The sequence below is a fragment of the Triticum aestivum genome, chromosome 6B, assembly GCF_018294505.1.
Source record: "Triticum aestivum cultivar Chinese Spring chromosome 6B, IWGSC CS RefSeq v2.1, whole genome shotgun sequence".
Classification (NCBI taxonomy): domain Eukaryota; kingdom Viridiplantae; phylum Streptophyta; class Magnoliopsida; order Poales; family Poaceae; genus Triticum; species Triticum aestivum.
Window position 1 is genome coordinate 397,207,809 of NC_057810.1, and position 17,001 is coordinate 397,224,809.

Genomic DNA, 17,001 nt, shown 5'->3' on the forward strand with positions numbered 1-17,001 from the left:
ATCCTTCCATGCATATGCATGCTTAACTCCGCACGATGACACAAAACTTTGAGTTCTAATGCTCCATGTTCTGGTCTTTCTCCGATACACCTTGATCTTGGGTATTGACAACTTCCATAGTCTGCCAAGTTCCATAAGGGTAGCCTTTCTAGGTTATACTAAATCTGGAAATTCTTCATAGCCTCCAATTCCTCATAGTCTTCGGAGTTTCAACTGTTGCAGTTTTCCAATTATAACAAATGCTCAATAAAATACTCTTCATTCCGAAGTGGTCTTGGTTGTCCGATATCCTGTAATTCTTGGAGTGGTCTTATATGTCGAATCTTCGTGTGGTCAAAGGGGAAAAGGGGTATGGTCTCACTAAAAGGGAATTATTTGAATAGCTTAGAAGAGAAGAGAGGTAAAAGATCTTTGGAAAAGAAAGTTGTAGAGAAAATCTTTCCTATGGGTTTGCCAGTTTCTAGGGTCACGTCCTACAGTCAACATGTGCTCTGATAACATCTTGTAGCGACCCGACCCGAATGGATCAAGTCTCTGTGCTTAAGCGTCATCCCTGGATCAGTATGCTGACACACACAGTACTCGTGGATTTATAACAGAGGTAAATCACATGTATAAAATAACGTAAATACTATTACCTGAATCCAAAAATAGTGGAAGTAACAAGGTTGTGGATTCCCATCAACACCAACGGCAAAGTTGAGTGTAGAAATCGTAACCCTAACGTATCACTTACTCGTCGTAAGATCCTGCAACATGAGATGTTGCAGCCACAGAGGGTCAGTACATTGAATGTACTGGCAAATTCACACCATAGGATAATGATGAATAATAACTATCACTACATGCATATTTGGCTGGTGGAAAGCTCTATGGTTATAGTTTTGCGGAAAGCCAATTTTTGCCTACTACGAAGGAATATATTTTATTTAACTACAAAGTTGGTTGATGAAATATTGAGAAGGTAAACCCCCTCTCAATCCCAAATTAAAGCCATTAACAACCCATCAATATTAATTACGAGTGTTGAGATACATGTGAATACTCAAGTACTAGATACTCAAATTGTCCATAACCGGGGACACGACTAACCATGATTAGATTGTACACTATGCAGAGGTTTGCGCACTTTTCCCCACAAGACTCGATCGCCTCCGTTGAATTTATGTCACTACATGGTGTTTGAGAAACGGATGACCGAGACACAGTCTTTCAGAAACATTAACTCTCTACTCCGGGTAGACCATACCAAACCTACAAAACCCACTACCTGCTGATCTACCTCTTCAAGAGCTTCACATAACTTACTCAACTATGCTAGAGCCCATAATAGCTTGTGGCTGCACACGGAAGTTTCTAGCATGAATAATCTCAGTTCCCTTTGAGCCTGGGTGGCGGTCCATAGGAAAATCACACGGTAAACCCGGGATTTCCAAAAAAATAGGCAATCACTGGATACCCCAGGTGCCTCAATCCACCCAGATGTGTATTAAAGTTGCCACCTTAAGTTGAACCATTAAGTAAACAATCTCACATCTGTCATGGAATACACTCAAACCCAATCCACGTCTACGAGCATAGCATGGCAATATAAGCATAACACAGAAGTAACTCCCAAGGTTTGAATGCAGGACAATAGGTTCCTACCTCATCAACTACTTCCCAATACCCACATGTTAACAAACCTACTCATGCAATGTTTGAGGGTGAAACTAATGCATAAAAACTAGGTATGAAAGAGATATGATCAAAGTGTGAACTTGCCTGCAATGTTGATGAAGATGATTCACACTCAAAACTCTTGATAGTTCTACTCGTCACACTCCGGTCAACTATCGTAAGCAAGCAGTAGTAACCACACATAAGCAATCACTCAAAAGATCGGAAAGAATGAAGAAGACAATTCGAAAAGCATCAAAAACTAAGAAAATAACTCTTGCAACGTAAAATTTTTTCTAACAGTACCAAAATTATGTGAATTTGTCCTTATCAGAAAGTTTAGGTCAAGAGCTTCGATTTGCAAAAAGAATCAACTAAATCGGAGTTACAAAACTGAAGTTATGATCAAACGAAGTTCAAATACTAAACTGTTCTAATGCGAATATTAAACTTTCAAAAACATGTTTGAGTTGGATTACTGGATAGAGGGGATCATAACGAAGATGCGGGCGTTGGTTTCGTTGGATTTGGACTAACGAGTAAAAAGTTGTGAGGGTTTGAAAACTAGGGGCCAATCTGTAAATAATTATATTCATGGATAGGTCCCTGGCCGAAATTAAAAGAAAAAGAAAAATCCTATCGAACGAATCGTTCGCTACAGAGACAAAACCGAGGAAAACCGTTCGCTCTAGAAGCCTAACTAGTGAACGCTCACTACATAACTAAACATAAAAAAAGTCAGATCTAGGTTTTCTGTAGAAAACTGATCTAGGGTTCGGTTTTTATACCGGTCCTTGGCGGTTCGGCGGTCTTTGGCGGAAAACCGGCAGCTCTCCGGCGAGGCTGCGGACTCCGGCGAGCTCCGGCGTTCGTGGCGGGGTGCGGCGGTGGACGGCAGCAGCGGCGAGGCGAGGCGGAACGGCGGTGCGCGCAAGCTGGCGGCAGACGGAGGCGCGGGCGGCGGCAAAGTGCGGCGGCGGTGGCGGTTGGTGGCGGCGATCTCCGGCTGCGGCGCGGCGGGGAAAAGAGGAGAGGAGGCGGGGCGGCGGAGCTGCGCCTTATAAAGAGGGGACGGGGAGGAGCTGCTTGGGGAAGGGGGCGGCGCGGCGGCGTGGCTCGTTCGGACTCCGGCGAGTCCGGGTTGAGCACGGGAGGAGGAAGGCGGCGCGACTTGGGCCGGCTGGGTGGGCTTCGGCCCAGTTGGCCCAGGGAACTTTTTTTTTAAAAAAACAAAGTTTCAGAAATAAAAAAATAAAACCAAAATAAATAAATAAATACTATAGGCATATAAAATATCAAAATTTTCAGAAAAAGATTTCCTACAAGATGAACATTTTTCTAGAGTCAAATAAAATTCACACAAATTCAAATAAAGCAAAGAGTGCTTCTGCCCTAATAAAATCCAACGAAAATCATTTTTAAAAATACCAAAATTATTCAAATTTTTTTCTCTCCAATTTTCTATTGTAGGGAATCATGTTACCTTAATTTCTGTATATTTTATTTTTGTAGAAAAATAATTTGAATAAAACTCTAATAACACCAAATTGAAAATAAATTCAAACGAACTTTGAATTTAATTCTTTGAAACTCCCAACTCATATTTCATATGTTTTAAAGAAGTCATTTTATCTTCGCTCGTGAAAATCATTGAGTTGCATAAAGTTCCTGGGTTGGAAATATTTTCCAAATGAAATTCAAATATTTTCAACACCCCTTGTCATTTAAAGAAATGGAAGAAGTCATGTCATCTTCTCTCCAGGGTTTTGTGGTGAAAATAATTTGAATTCACAGAGATCACGAATGCAAAATGAAAGTTTGGGAAAGTCCTTTTATTCCCTCTCATTTAATTTTCAAAAAGTTTCGAATTTCACTCAATTTCACACAATCAATCAAACAATCAATCAAATCTATCTATTTATTATAACATTCCAAAATTTAAAATTTTGGGATGTTACAACAACGCTAGAGAGACGCTAGCACGATTGCACAATAGGCGGATACGTAACTTGTGCACAACCTATGGAGCAAAAATGCAACGACCTCTATCCCGAGTATGCTATATGTATGGTATTTCGGTGATATGATCCAAGATGATCGTATATGACAATCTTAATGTAGTATGATGCTATGGTTCTTGCTTATAAGCTCTTTGCTTATCTTTCTCTCTTTGCTTAAAAGCTTGTTTTGTTCTTTATCTTTTGAGCTCTTTTCTCATGCAGAACTTCACGAAGCAAGATAGCAATTGCGTATGCGATGACAACTTTGTGACACAAAAGATGATACCAAGATATGCACCACTATGATATGGTATGTATGCTATGGAGTATGATCACTAATGTGCACAAGTCACGTTGCCGGCAATACTGAACGGCTAGTCTCGATGGGTAAGTGACGCAAATGGTAAGGCTATGTGGTTATCAATGCAATGGCATGGAAAGACAAAGATGTCGTTGAGGTTACCGTCCTTGGCGATGACGAGTCCTTTGCGAAGATGAGTGATGGTGATGTTGATGTCGAACCGTACCTATATAGCCAAAACACAATAGGACACGAGAACCACAACTCAAATTCTCAAAGACCAAATTGTGTCAAAACTTGTTGGAGTGCGAAATGGGTGAGCGATTGTGGTTGCGGAAAGCGGTGGTGGTATGCAAGTGCGTATGCAGAAGTGGTGGTGGAACGATGGAAAACTGAACTGAAAATATTCAGTTTTGTCAGGAATGGTCGGACGACTAATGATGGTCGGATGACCAGAAGTCGTCGGACGTCCGATACCTGGGCGATTTCGAGCACGGGATGAACAACTCGTTTTCGTGGAGGATGATGGTGGAGAGGTCAAATCCGAGCAATTTTGTGGATGGAAATGGTGGAGAGGATGGGGGAAAGCTAGATCCACACGTGGCAAATCAAATCCATGGATCAAATCCAACAAAACTTCATCACACCAACAAATCACAAAAAAAAATTGGGGGCTATTTTTGGTGGGGCTTTTTGAATTTAGGACAAAAACAACAAAATCAAGCTATAAAACAAAAGGTAGGGGCTCCAAATACGTGATCAACGTGGCTCATGATACCAAGATGATGTAGGGTAGACCCCTAGAGGCCGATCTTGCACGACTGGAGCGGATCCCTATGAAGAACACGAAGAACACAAGGCGGTGAACGAGGGAAGAAACACGAGAGAACACTCAACCAACAAGAATAAAGTCACACATGTGCTAGATCACCAAAACACAAAAGGGTACAAGATCCAAATCCAACAAGGGACGATACATAGGGTAACCGGTTCTTCTCCGTGAGGAGGTCTTGCAGATGGTCTTCTCCGAGAGGAGGTCTTGAATCCAAGTGGATCTTCTCCGAAGAGGTGTCGGTCCCTCGCGATGGAGTAGATCCAGATGGATGAGAGAGGCTCTATCTCACAAATGAGCTAAATCAATGCTAACCCTAGCTAGGAGGTGTGAGAGGTCTATTTATAGTCTAAGTGGACGAAAGGGTAAATGGCTTTGGCCCAACACACGAGCGGACGCACAAGCGTCGGACGTCTGACGGTCACCAATCGTCCAAAGGCTCACGAGGGTTCGGACATCCGGTGCCGGTCGGGCGTCCGATGTTTCGGTTCTAGACAACAATTGTCGGTCGTCTGGTTGGGGTTGGTTGTCCGGTCGTCCGGAAGTCTCCGTTCTTCCGCTGTTTTAGCTCGGGAGTGGTTGTGCCGGTCGTCTGGAGATGCTCGGTCGTTCGAGCGCTGGGAGGTGTCGGACGTCCGGTCGGCGTCGGTCGTCCGGCCGCTGTAGCGTGCGAAGGCTGGGACTTGGCTGGTCGTTTGGAGCTTCTAGGCATCGGTCGTCCGGTCAGCGTCGGACGTTCGGTCAGCGTCGATCGTTCGAAGACTGGGAGTTTCGAGCAGGCCCTTCTCTTGTCCATTGAACTTGGTGTCCTCGCTGTCTTGTCCATTGGGTGTAGTTGATCCGTGACTCTCCTCCAAACACCTGATCACACATAGCATCTCGGACTTAGGCAGTAGCCATGTCTCACATGAAGAAGAGGGGAACTCAAGTAGGAGTGTTGTCACCTCGGATTGAATAGCACGAGCTCTCGCTCTTGTCATGGGTCCAAGTGGTGATGAAGGGGATGTAGGTACGTCCATGGGGATGATCGTGGGATGCTCTACATCACGTATCCACTATGTTCTGAGATTGATGTTGTTATAACTTTGCTATGCTTAATGCTTGTCACTAAGGCCGAGTGCCATGATTTCAGATCTGAACCTATTATGTTTCCATGAATGATCCTATCTTGCAAGTTGTAGACACCTATTACGAGTTATGATCCGCATACCCCCAAGGTGACAATAATTGGGACGCTTTACGGTGATTATCGTAGTTTGAGGAATTCATGTATTCACTAAGTACTAATGCTCTGTTCCGGTTCTCTATTAAAAGGAGGCCATAATATCCCTTAGTTTCCATTAGGACCCCGCTGCCACGGGAGGGTAGGACAAAAGATGTCATGCAAGTTCTTTTCCATAAGCACGTATGACTATATACGGAATACATGCCTATGTTATAGTGATGAATTGGAGCTAGTTCTGTGTCACCCTAGGTTATGACTGCTACATGATGAATATCATCCAACACAATTATCATTATCGATCCAATTCCTATGAGATTTTCACATATTGATCTTTGCTAAGTTACTTTCGTTGCTACTACTGTTACAATTACTACAAACTGCTACTGTTACTATTACCACTGCTACCCTTACTATCATACTACTTTGCTGCAGATATTAAGTCTTTCAAGTGTGGTTTAATTGACAACTCAACTGTTAATACTTGTGAATATTCTTTGGCTCCCCTTGTGTCGAATCAATAAATTTGGGTTGAATACTCAACCCTCGAAAACGGTTGTGATCCCCTATACTTGTGGGTTATCAAGACCTTTTTCTGGTGCCGTTGCCGGGGAGCATAGCTCTATTTGCCAAGTCACTTGGGATTTATATCTGTTGATCACTATGAGGAATCTTGAAGATACCAGAACCAAGATTTTTCCCTCTACTACGAGGGGAGGTAAGGAACTGCCATCTAGCTCTTCACTTGATTCACCTTCTGTTTTGAGTAAGCTTGCGACACCTACACCTGCTATTAATTCTGATATGTTCCAAGCTATTGATGATCCTACTTCTGCTATGAATGATTATAGGATCGAAAGTAGGTCCAGAGGGGGGGGGGTGATTAGACTACTTGACCAAATAAAAATCTAACCATTTCCCAATTTTAGTTGTGGGCAGATTTTAGCAATTTAGCACAAGTCAAGCAATCAACCTACACATGCAATTCTAAGAGTGTAGCAGGGAAAGTAGAACATTGCATATGAAGATAAAGGGAAGGGTTTGGAGAGTGCAAACGCAATGATGACACGGAGATTTTTGGCATGGTTCCGATAGGTGGTGCTATCGTACATCCACGTTGATGGAGACTTCAACCCACGAAGGGTAAGAGTTGCGCGAGTTCAGGGAGGGCTCCACCCATGAAGGGTTCATGAAGAAGCAACCTTGTCTATCCCACCATGGCCATCGCCCACAAAGTACTTGCCTCAATTGGGTAGATCTTCACGAAGTAGGCGATCTCCTTGCCTGTACAAACTTCTTGGTTCAACTCCCCAATCTTGTCGGAGGCTCCCAAGCAACACCTAATCAATCTAGGAGACACCACTCTCCAAAAGTTAATAGATGTTGTGTTGATGATGAACTCCTTGCTCTTGTGCTTCAAATGATAGTCTCCCCAACACTCAACTCTCTCACACAGATTTGGATATGGTGGAAAGATGATTTGAGTGGAAAGTAACTTGGGGAAGGCTAGAAATCAAGATTCTTGTGGTTGGATTGGAATGTCTTGATCTCAACACATGAGTAGGTGGTTCTCTCTCAGAAAATGTAGGCTGGAAGTGTAGGCACGTTCTGATGGCTCTCTCACATATGGAGAAGGGGTGGAGGGGTATATATAGCCTCCACACAAAATCCAATCGTTACACACATTTGACACAACTCAGTCAGACCGAATAGAAGAACTCGTGAGACCAATTTAGTTTAAAATGTGAACCTTAGGAATCTAGGTGGGACCGATGTGCTAGGGTGAGGGCAAAAACTCATCTCGGTGAAGCCGATTGCTTGAACTCGTTGAGACCAATTTCAGCAAAGACCAAACAGAGAGTTGGTCAAGCAAACTCGATGGGACCGAATGCACATTTCGGTGAGACGAATTGCAACAGGAAACATAGAGTTTGCAGACCCATCTCGGTGAGACCGAGATCTGTATCGGTGTGACCGAGGAGTTAGGGTTTCTGGCAGTGGCTAGGTCAAGTGACCTCGCTGGCGCCGGATAGAATGTTTCGGTGGGGCTGAGTTTGACTTTGAGTTTTGGATATATTTGGAAATGAGAAAGTGGTTGAGGGTTTTGGAGCAATATCACTAAGCACTTTGAGCAAGTAGACCATTAAGCAACACCTCATGCCCTTTTAATAGTATTAGCTTTCCTATGGACTCAATATGATCTTGGATCACTAAAATATAAATGAAGAGTCTTGAGCTTTTGCCAATATGTGTCCTTAGCATTTTCAGGGGTCCGCATCTCTAGTCCATGCCATGCCAACCATTGAACTTTCTGAAATATTTAACTTGAATTGATATTAGTTCAATGAGCTATATGTTGTTATGAATTACCAAAACCACCTGGAGATTAGTTGCACTTTCAATCTCCCCCTTTTTGGTAATTGATGACAACATATAGGTCAAAGCTTAAAAAAATGATGATATGAATGAAATACATCATCGCTTGAGAAGTAAGAGCTCCCCCTAATTTGTGCATTATTTAAAATTTGCTTTTGAATGCAAATGCACAATTGATTAGGATGACGGGTCACTCTTTCATGTTACATACATCTTGGTGGAGTGCTCAAAATGATTAGAGTTAAATAACATGCACTCATCACCAAGGATACAAGTGATTGATCATACACAAATATTCATGGATATAATCATGCAAGCACATATTAAGCATAATATGATCAAACACATGATCACATAAGTATCTCACGAGCAAAGCACAAATTGTAGCATAGGAATCAAACAACCAAACGACCAAAGTAGCAAGAGTAGCAAATGTAACCAACAAATCTATTCTACAGAATTTGTTTTGGTGGAAACCTAACCCTAAGTGTTTGCATCAAATCTATTCTACAAAATTTGTGTGGTGGGTAGATTGATCTCATACGTGGGAAGAACAATGACATTATACTTTGTGCAACAGTCGGAGCAATGGAAAGCACAAAGGATCAAATTCGTACCCTAACTTGGTGACGAATTTGCTATGGTGGCAACGGCGGAGGAAACTAGTGGTGGTGGGTCAGTGGTGATGATGACGATGATCCAGAGACCAAGGGTGGCAGCACTGGGGCGCGAGCTTGTGCGGTCTGAAGTGATTTTCAATAGTACGAGTACGCAAGGAATATATACCCATGCACTGCCGGAGCGCGAGTGGAACGATTCGGTGGCACCGAGATGCAAAACTGCTAGCAGTTGCTACAACTCGGCGTGACCGAATTGTTGGGAAACGTAGCATGCCATTTCAAAAAAAAATCCTACGCGCACGCAAGATCTATCTAGGAGATGCATAGCAACGAGAGGGGGAGAGTGTGTCTACGTACCCTCGTAGACCGAAAGCGGAAGCGTTTGCCAACACAGTTGATGTAGTCGAACTTCTTCTCGTTCCGACCGATCAAGTACCGAACGCACGGCACCTCCGAGTTCTGCACACGTTCAGCTCGATGACGTCCCTCGAACTATTGATCCAGCAAAGTGTCGAGTAAGTAGATGAGTTCCGTTAGGACAACGGCGTGGTGACGGTGATGGTGAAGTGATCCGCGTGGGGCTTCGCCTAAGCACTACGAGAATATGACCGGAGGCGTAAACTATGGAGGGGGGCACCACACACGGCTAACGATTATTGGTGTGTGTTCTAGGCGCCCCCTCCCCATGTATATATAGGTGGGAGGGGGAGGGAGCTGCCTTGGGGTTCCCCAAGTAGGAGGAATCCTACTTGGGGCCCTAGTCCTATTCGCCCCCCCTTTCCTTTTACCAGAAGGGGGGAAAGGGAAGAGGGAAGGAGGAAGGAACCCCCTCTTCCTTCTCCTATTTGCCCTCCTACCATAAGGGGCACCCCTTGTGGGCTGGTGTGCTCCCCTCCTATGGCCTATATGGCCCATTATTCCCCCGGGGGGTTCCGGTAACCCCCCCGGTAGTCCGATAAATACCCGATACTACCTAGAACACTTCCGGTGTCTGAATACTATCATCCTATATATTAATCTTTACCTCTCGACCATTTCGAGACTCCTCGTCATGCCCCTGATCTCATCCGGGAGTCCGAACAACATTCGGTCACCAAATCACATAACTCATATAATACTAAATCATCATCGAACATTAAGTGTGCGGACCCTACGGGTTCGAGAACTATGTAGACATGACTGAGACACTTCTCCAGTCAATAACCAATAGCGGAACCTGGATGCTCATATTGGCTCCTGCATATTTTACGAAGATCTTTGTCAGTCGAACCGTTATGACAACATACGTTATTCCCTTTGTCATCGGTATGTTACTTGCCCGAGATTCGATCGTCGGTATCTTCATACCTAGTTCAATCTCGTTACCGGTAAGTCTCTTTACTCATTCCGTAATTCATCATCCTGCAACTAACTCATTAATCACTTTACTTGCAAGATGTGCACTACCGAGAGGGCCCAGAGAGGGCCCAGAGATACCTCTCAGATACTCGGAGTGACAAATCCTAATCTCAAATTATGCCAACCCAACAAACACCTTCGGAGATACTTGTAGAGCATGTTTATAATCACCCAGTTACGTTGTGATGTTTGATAGCACACAAGGCATTCCTTTGGTATTCGGGAGTTGCATAATCTTATAGTCGAAGGAATATGTACTTGACATGAAGAAAGCAATAGCAATAAAATTGAACAATCATTATGCTAAGCTAACAGATGGGCCTTGTCCATCACATCATTCTCTAATGATGTGACCCCGTTCATCAAATGACAAGACATGTCTATGGTTAGGAAACTTAACCATCTTTGACTAACGAGCTGGTCTAGTAGAGGCTTACTAGGGACACGGTGTTTTGTCTATGTATCCACATATGTATCAAGTTTCCGGTTAATACAATTCTAGCATGAATAATAAACATTTACCATGAATAAGGAAATATAAAATAACAACTTTATTATTTCCTCTAGGGCATATTTCCTTTAGTCTCCCACTTGTACTAGAGTCAATAATCTAGATTACATTGTGATGATTCTAACACCCATGGAGTCTTGGTGCTGATCATGTTTTGCTCATTGAAGAGGCTTAGTCAACAGGTCCACTACATTCAGATCCGTATGTATTTTGCAAATCTCTATGTCTCCCTCCTAGACTAGATTAAGGATGGAGTTGAAGTGTATCTTGATGTGTTTGGTCCTTTTGTGAAATCTGGATTCCTTCGCTATGGCAATTGCTCCAGTATTGTCACAAAAGAGTTTCATTGGACCCGATGCACTAGGTGTTACACCTAGATCAGATATAAACTCCTTCATCCAGACTCCTTCGTTAGCTGCTTCCAAAGTAGCTATGTACTCCGCTTCACACGTAGATCCTGCCATGATGCTCTGCTTGGAACTGCACCAACTGATAGCTCCACCATTAAATATAAATATGTATCCGGTTTGTGACTTAGAGTCATCCGAATCAGTGTCAAACCTAGCATCGACACAACCATTTATGACGAGCTCTTTGTCACCTCCATAAACGAGAAACATATCCTTTGTCCTTTTCAGGTACTTCAAGATGTTCTTGACCGATGTCCAGTAATCCACTCCTGGATTACTTTGGTACCTCTCTACTAAACTTATAGCAAGGCACACATTAGGTCTGGTACATAGCATACATGATAGAACCTATGACTAAGGCATAGGGAATGACTTCCATTTTCTCTCTATCTTTTGCAGTGGTCGGGCATTGAGTCTGACTCAAGTTCACACCTTGTAACACAGGCAAGAACCCTTTCTTTGACTAATCCATTTTGAACTTCTTCAAAACTTTATCAAGGTATGTGCTTTGTGAAAATCCTATTAAGTGTCTTGATCTATCTCTAAAGATCTTGAGGCACAATATATAAGCAGCTTCACCGAGGTCTTTCATTGAAAAACTTTTATTCAAGTATCCTTTTATGCTATCCAGAAACTCTATATCATTTCCAATCAACAATATGTCATCCACATATAATATTAGAAGAGCTCCCACTCACTTTCTTGTAAATATAGGCTTCTCCAAAAGTCTGTGTAAAACCATATGCTTTGATCACCTCATCAAAGCGTATATTCCAACTCTGAGATACTTGCACCAGTCATTAAATGGATCCCTGGAGCTTGCACACTTTGTTAGCACCTTTAGGATCGACAAAACCTTCTGGTTGCATCATATATATCTCTTCTTTAAGAAATCCATTAAGGAATGCAATTTTGACGTCCATTTTAGCTAAACCCTAAACTCTATTTGTGTGTGATGTTGCCTGCAATACTCAAAGGCTAGTCTCAATGGGTAAGCGACGCAAAAGCAAGGCTATGGGGTTATCAATGAAATGGAAAGGAGTAGACACAGATGTCATTGAGGTTACTGTCAATGGTTTGTCATGTAATCAAGGTTGGATGATGATGAAGTGGTCGATGTCGTATTGCATGGTCTTCAGTACATTGGCGAAGATGCTGCTGCACCACGGTTGGAGTTGGCAAAGTAGCAGAAGTCGTTGAAGATGCGCAGACTTTTTGTCAAGGCCGGAGGTTCTGGGGAGGGCCGAAAGATCCAGCGATCAGAAGTTCTGTGCGGGGCCGGAAGTTTCGGGGGTCGCGATTCTACCAATAATGGGAAACTTGTGGACTAGGATTTGTGTGGAAAAACTTCGAGAAAAATGCAAATCCAAAGGGGAAAGAATTTTTTTGGGTGGATGGAAGGGTGGGGAAGCTAAATCTACAAGCCACATGCGAAATCCACGGATCAAATCCAACAAAACTTCATCATACCAACAAATCACAAAAAATTTGGGAGGGCTATTTTTGTGGGGATTTTCAAAATTGAGACGAATCACGAAAAATTAGGCTAGAAAACAAATAGGGAGGCTTCAAAATCGTGATCAACGTGGCTCCTGATACCAAGATGATGTAGGGTAGAACCCTAGATGCCCAATCTTTCGCGATTGGAGTGGATCTCGCGATGAACACGAGGAACATGAGGGGAAAACGAGGGAAAACATGGGAGAAATCACTCAAACCAACAAGATTCGATTACACATGTGCTAGATCCTCGAAACACAAAGGGATACATGATCGAAGATCAACAAGGGATGATACAAGTAGCACGTTCTTCTCCTTGGGGAGGTCTTGAGGGGCTTCCCGTGAGGGGTCTTGAATCCACTTGGGGGATCTTCTCTGTAGAGGTCGTTAACTCCTATGGAGAAGGGATCAACTGGAGAGCAAAGCTTCTCAAATGAGCTACTACTTTGCTAACCCTAAAACGTAGGTAGGAGAAGAGTATATATAGTCTAGGGGGCGAAAGGGTACATGGGTCTCGGCCCAAGTCACTTCACGCAGGCAGGGCCGGAAGTTCGGGGCCAAGTTCTGGGGAGGGTCCAGCCTAACCAGAGAGTTTGCACGGTGGGCACTGAGCTAACGTCCGGGGGCCGGAAGGTCCTGGCAGGCCGTAAGTTCCGGAGGCCGGAAGGTCCGGGCAGGTTCCAGGCTAACCAGAGAGTTGGCACACTCGGGATTGTCTGGGTCATCGGAGGCCGGAAGTTCCAGGCTGAATAGAGAGTTGCGCCTGTTTCTTCTTCTTCAGCTCCTGGCTCCATGGCTTGTGCGTTGTACCTGATCACACATAGTGTCTCTAACTTAGGTAGCAGCCATGTCTCACTCGAATGTAAGGGGAGCTCAAGTAGGAGCGATGTCACCTCGGATTGAGTAGCACATGCTAGAGCTCTTGTCATGGGCCCACTTGGAGCTTGGATAGTCGAGGTAGTGTCCATGGGGATGGCCGTGGGATGCTCTGCATCACCTCCTCAAGGAGAACTACCGCTACTTGTATCATCCCTCGTTGGATTTCGACCGTGTACCTCCTTGTGTTTCGTGGATCTAGCACATGTGTAATTGAATATTGTTGGTTTGAGTATTTTCTCTCGTGTTTACCCTCGTGTTTCCGTTGTGTTCTTGGTAGGATCCTCCAATTGTCAAAGATCAGTGATGAGGACATCAATACCATTGTGACACCCACAGCCCCTGCTGCTATACATACTGGACCAATTACTAGAGCTCGTGCACGCCAATTAAATTACCAGGTACTTTCGTTTGTTAGTAATGATTCTAATGTTCATGAGAATATGATGCTGTCTAAATTGGATACATTTGTTTTGCTTACAAATGAAGGGCCTAGGTTGGAGAAGGATGAACATTGGAGCAAGAACAAGCATGGAGATGATGGCGTGCGCAAGGGGAACAAGAACGGAGTTACAAGTGATAATTTCAGGACGTTGAAGCCACCATAATGAGTGCATGAAGCCTTGGACGAAATATACAAGATGCTACTTCCTAATTTTCGTCCACAAGCTATTCTAGGTGCTGCGTCACCTTATTATTGGACTAGACCCACATATTTTTTAAATACTTGATTATTGGCTATTTTTAGAGCCCGTATGTGTGGGGAAACAAGAGTTAGGGTTGGTTTCGGACCCCTCCCTCAAGGGCTACGAAATTCCCCCCTCTTCCTCCATATATACAACCCTTAGGGCGTCGTTTAGACTTGGGGTCTTGTTTAGATTAAAATTTCGCCATAGCTGCAACTTCGCGTACTTCATTTGTGTTCAACGACCAGACCAAGACGTCACAGAACCCCATCTTGATCAATAAAGCTTTCATCTTATATTCGCAATATCTAGATTGCAATCTCAGTTTCTTGCTTGTTCTTCGTTTGCTCGTAGGAAATAGACCCTTGTGGTCAGGTTGATCGTGCTCCGGCGTGGTCAATAACCTCTCGGAGTTGGTTTAGCGATTGCTAAGACGTGATGTCCTCACACATACATAGTCGGATCATCAAAGCCTACTCCTCCGAAACGATAATCACCATCTCATCGAAAGATGGGACACCTTTGCCTCTATCAAGTGGTATCAGATTTTCAGGTTGCTCGGTGAGATTTTACAGTTTTTCGTAGTTATGATCGAGTCTATTTCTTCATACCTATAGTCCAAAAAAGCCAAAAAATTAGGGTTAGTTAATCCTATCCGAACCAATCTGAGCCTTTGCATAATCTTTTCTGTACTAGCTTTGTTGAATTTGCGGTTGCATCGTCGTGTCAAGTTGCTAGTCTTAATGTCTAGTCCTTTAGAGTTTTGAGTTCTGTTCATAGGTTGTCACGTCGCCGCTGCCATATATCACCACCGCATCATCATCGTTGCTGCTGCCATATACCACCACCACACCAACTTCACCGCCGCTGCCATATACCACCACCACATATTCACCGCCAATCCGAGTCCATATACGCCACCACATATCTGCCGCCATCACGCCAATCCGAGCCCACCTGCAACATATATCCGCCACCAGTCCGAGTTCCACCAGATTCATCTCCGCCACCAGTCCTAGTCTGAGTCCAGTATTTTGTTACTTTGTTTTGGATTTTGAGATCACGCCATACTTCGAGTCGTGACAGAGTAGGACTCCCGAACTGTCGTGCTATCCGCAGTAGAAAAATAGTTCCAGTTTCAAAAAAAAAACTTCTGGCTAGGCAGTTTTTAGACCATTTGTAGACTTTTTCAAAAAAAATGTTGCGGAGCAAAAAAAAGAGGAAAAAAGTGAAAAAAGGAAAAAAATTCAGAGCGTGCTCCTCCCTTGTTTACGTGCAGCACCGTGATTTTGTTAGTGGTCTATGCTCGCGTCTCTAGCATGGTCTAGCCTCGGACCAACACAGTACCGCCGTTGAACGTTTATTCAACTTTGCATCTCTGAATTGATTATTGCTGACCCTTTTTGCTACCATATTATAACCTTCCCAGCTCCACATATATCTACGTCGTAGCATTCGACTCTTCCTGGTAATCACTCTATCCAAGCTTTGAGAGTTTTGACTACTACGGTTGTCGATCACCGCTTGCTGCTGGGTAAGAACTGGTAGGAATTTGAGATTTTCTTGACGGATTTGTGACACCCACCACCACCACTTGTTAGTAGTCTGTAGGATCATATTCTTGTGTGTTTCTATTGCTGCTAACCATGGCAGGATCACAAGCCGATGAGATTGACTGGGAGAACTTGACGAACAAGGAGCTTCATGATAAGTTTCAGCAAATGATGAGTGGACAGGTGAAAGATGTGCTAAACAGATTTGAAGAGGCCATGGAGAAGATAGATGGCATTGAGAAGGCATTCAAAACAAAGCTCGATAACAAGTTAAATGAATTGCTCGTGCGTCTTCCACAACCACCGCCCGCTGCACCTATCGCACCTCTACAACAACAACAACAACAACATCACCTTCCAAATCAAGTGGGACGAGCAGCGCGCATTCCCCTTGAGCCTAGTCAAAATTCTGGTCCCGCTGTACCTACTATTGATGCTTCTGTAGCTCCTGCTGCTATTGTAGAAGTGGAGTACCAATACAAGGATGAGGTTGATCAAAATCAGAACTACGTACCACCACCAGCACCACCACCACCAGGTCGTCCTCATGCATATCATCGCAACAGTAGGGCTGCACCACCACCTGAGGTACGAGATCATGACCGTTTTCCTAAACTAAAATTGAATATTCCACCCTTTGAGGGTAGACATGTTCCTGATATATATGTTACTTGGGAGTTAGAACTGAACAACGTTTTACATGTTTACAATATCCCGAGGAGAGACGTGTTCCTGCTGCTGTTTGTGCTTTCACTAGTTTTGCATGTGTATGGTGGTCTGAACATTGTAGATTATATCCTATTCCAGCTACTTGGGCTGCTTTGAAAACTGCTATGCATACTCGTTGGGTTCCACCATATTATCAACATGAATTACTTCAAAAACTGCAGAGTTTGAGACAAGGGAAAAATTCTGTAGAAGAATATTATCAGGAATTACAAACTGACATGATTAGATGTGGTATTGTTGAGGAGAATGAAGCTATGCTTGCACGTTTTATGGGTGGATTAAATAGAGAGATTCAGACCATTCTAGAGTATAAGATGATGTAGGGTAG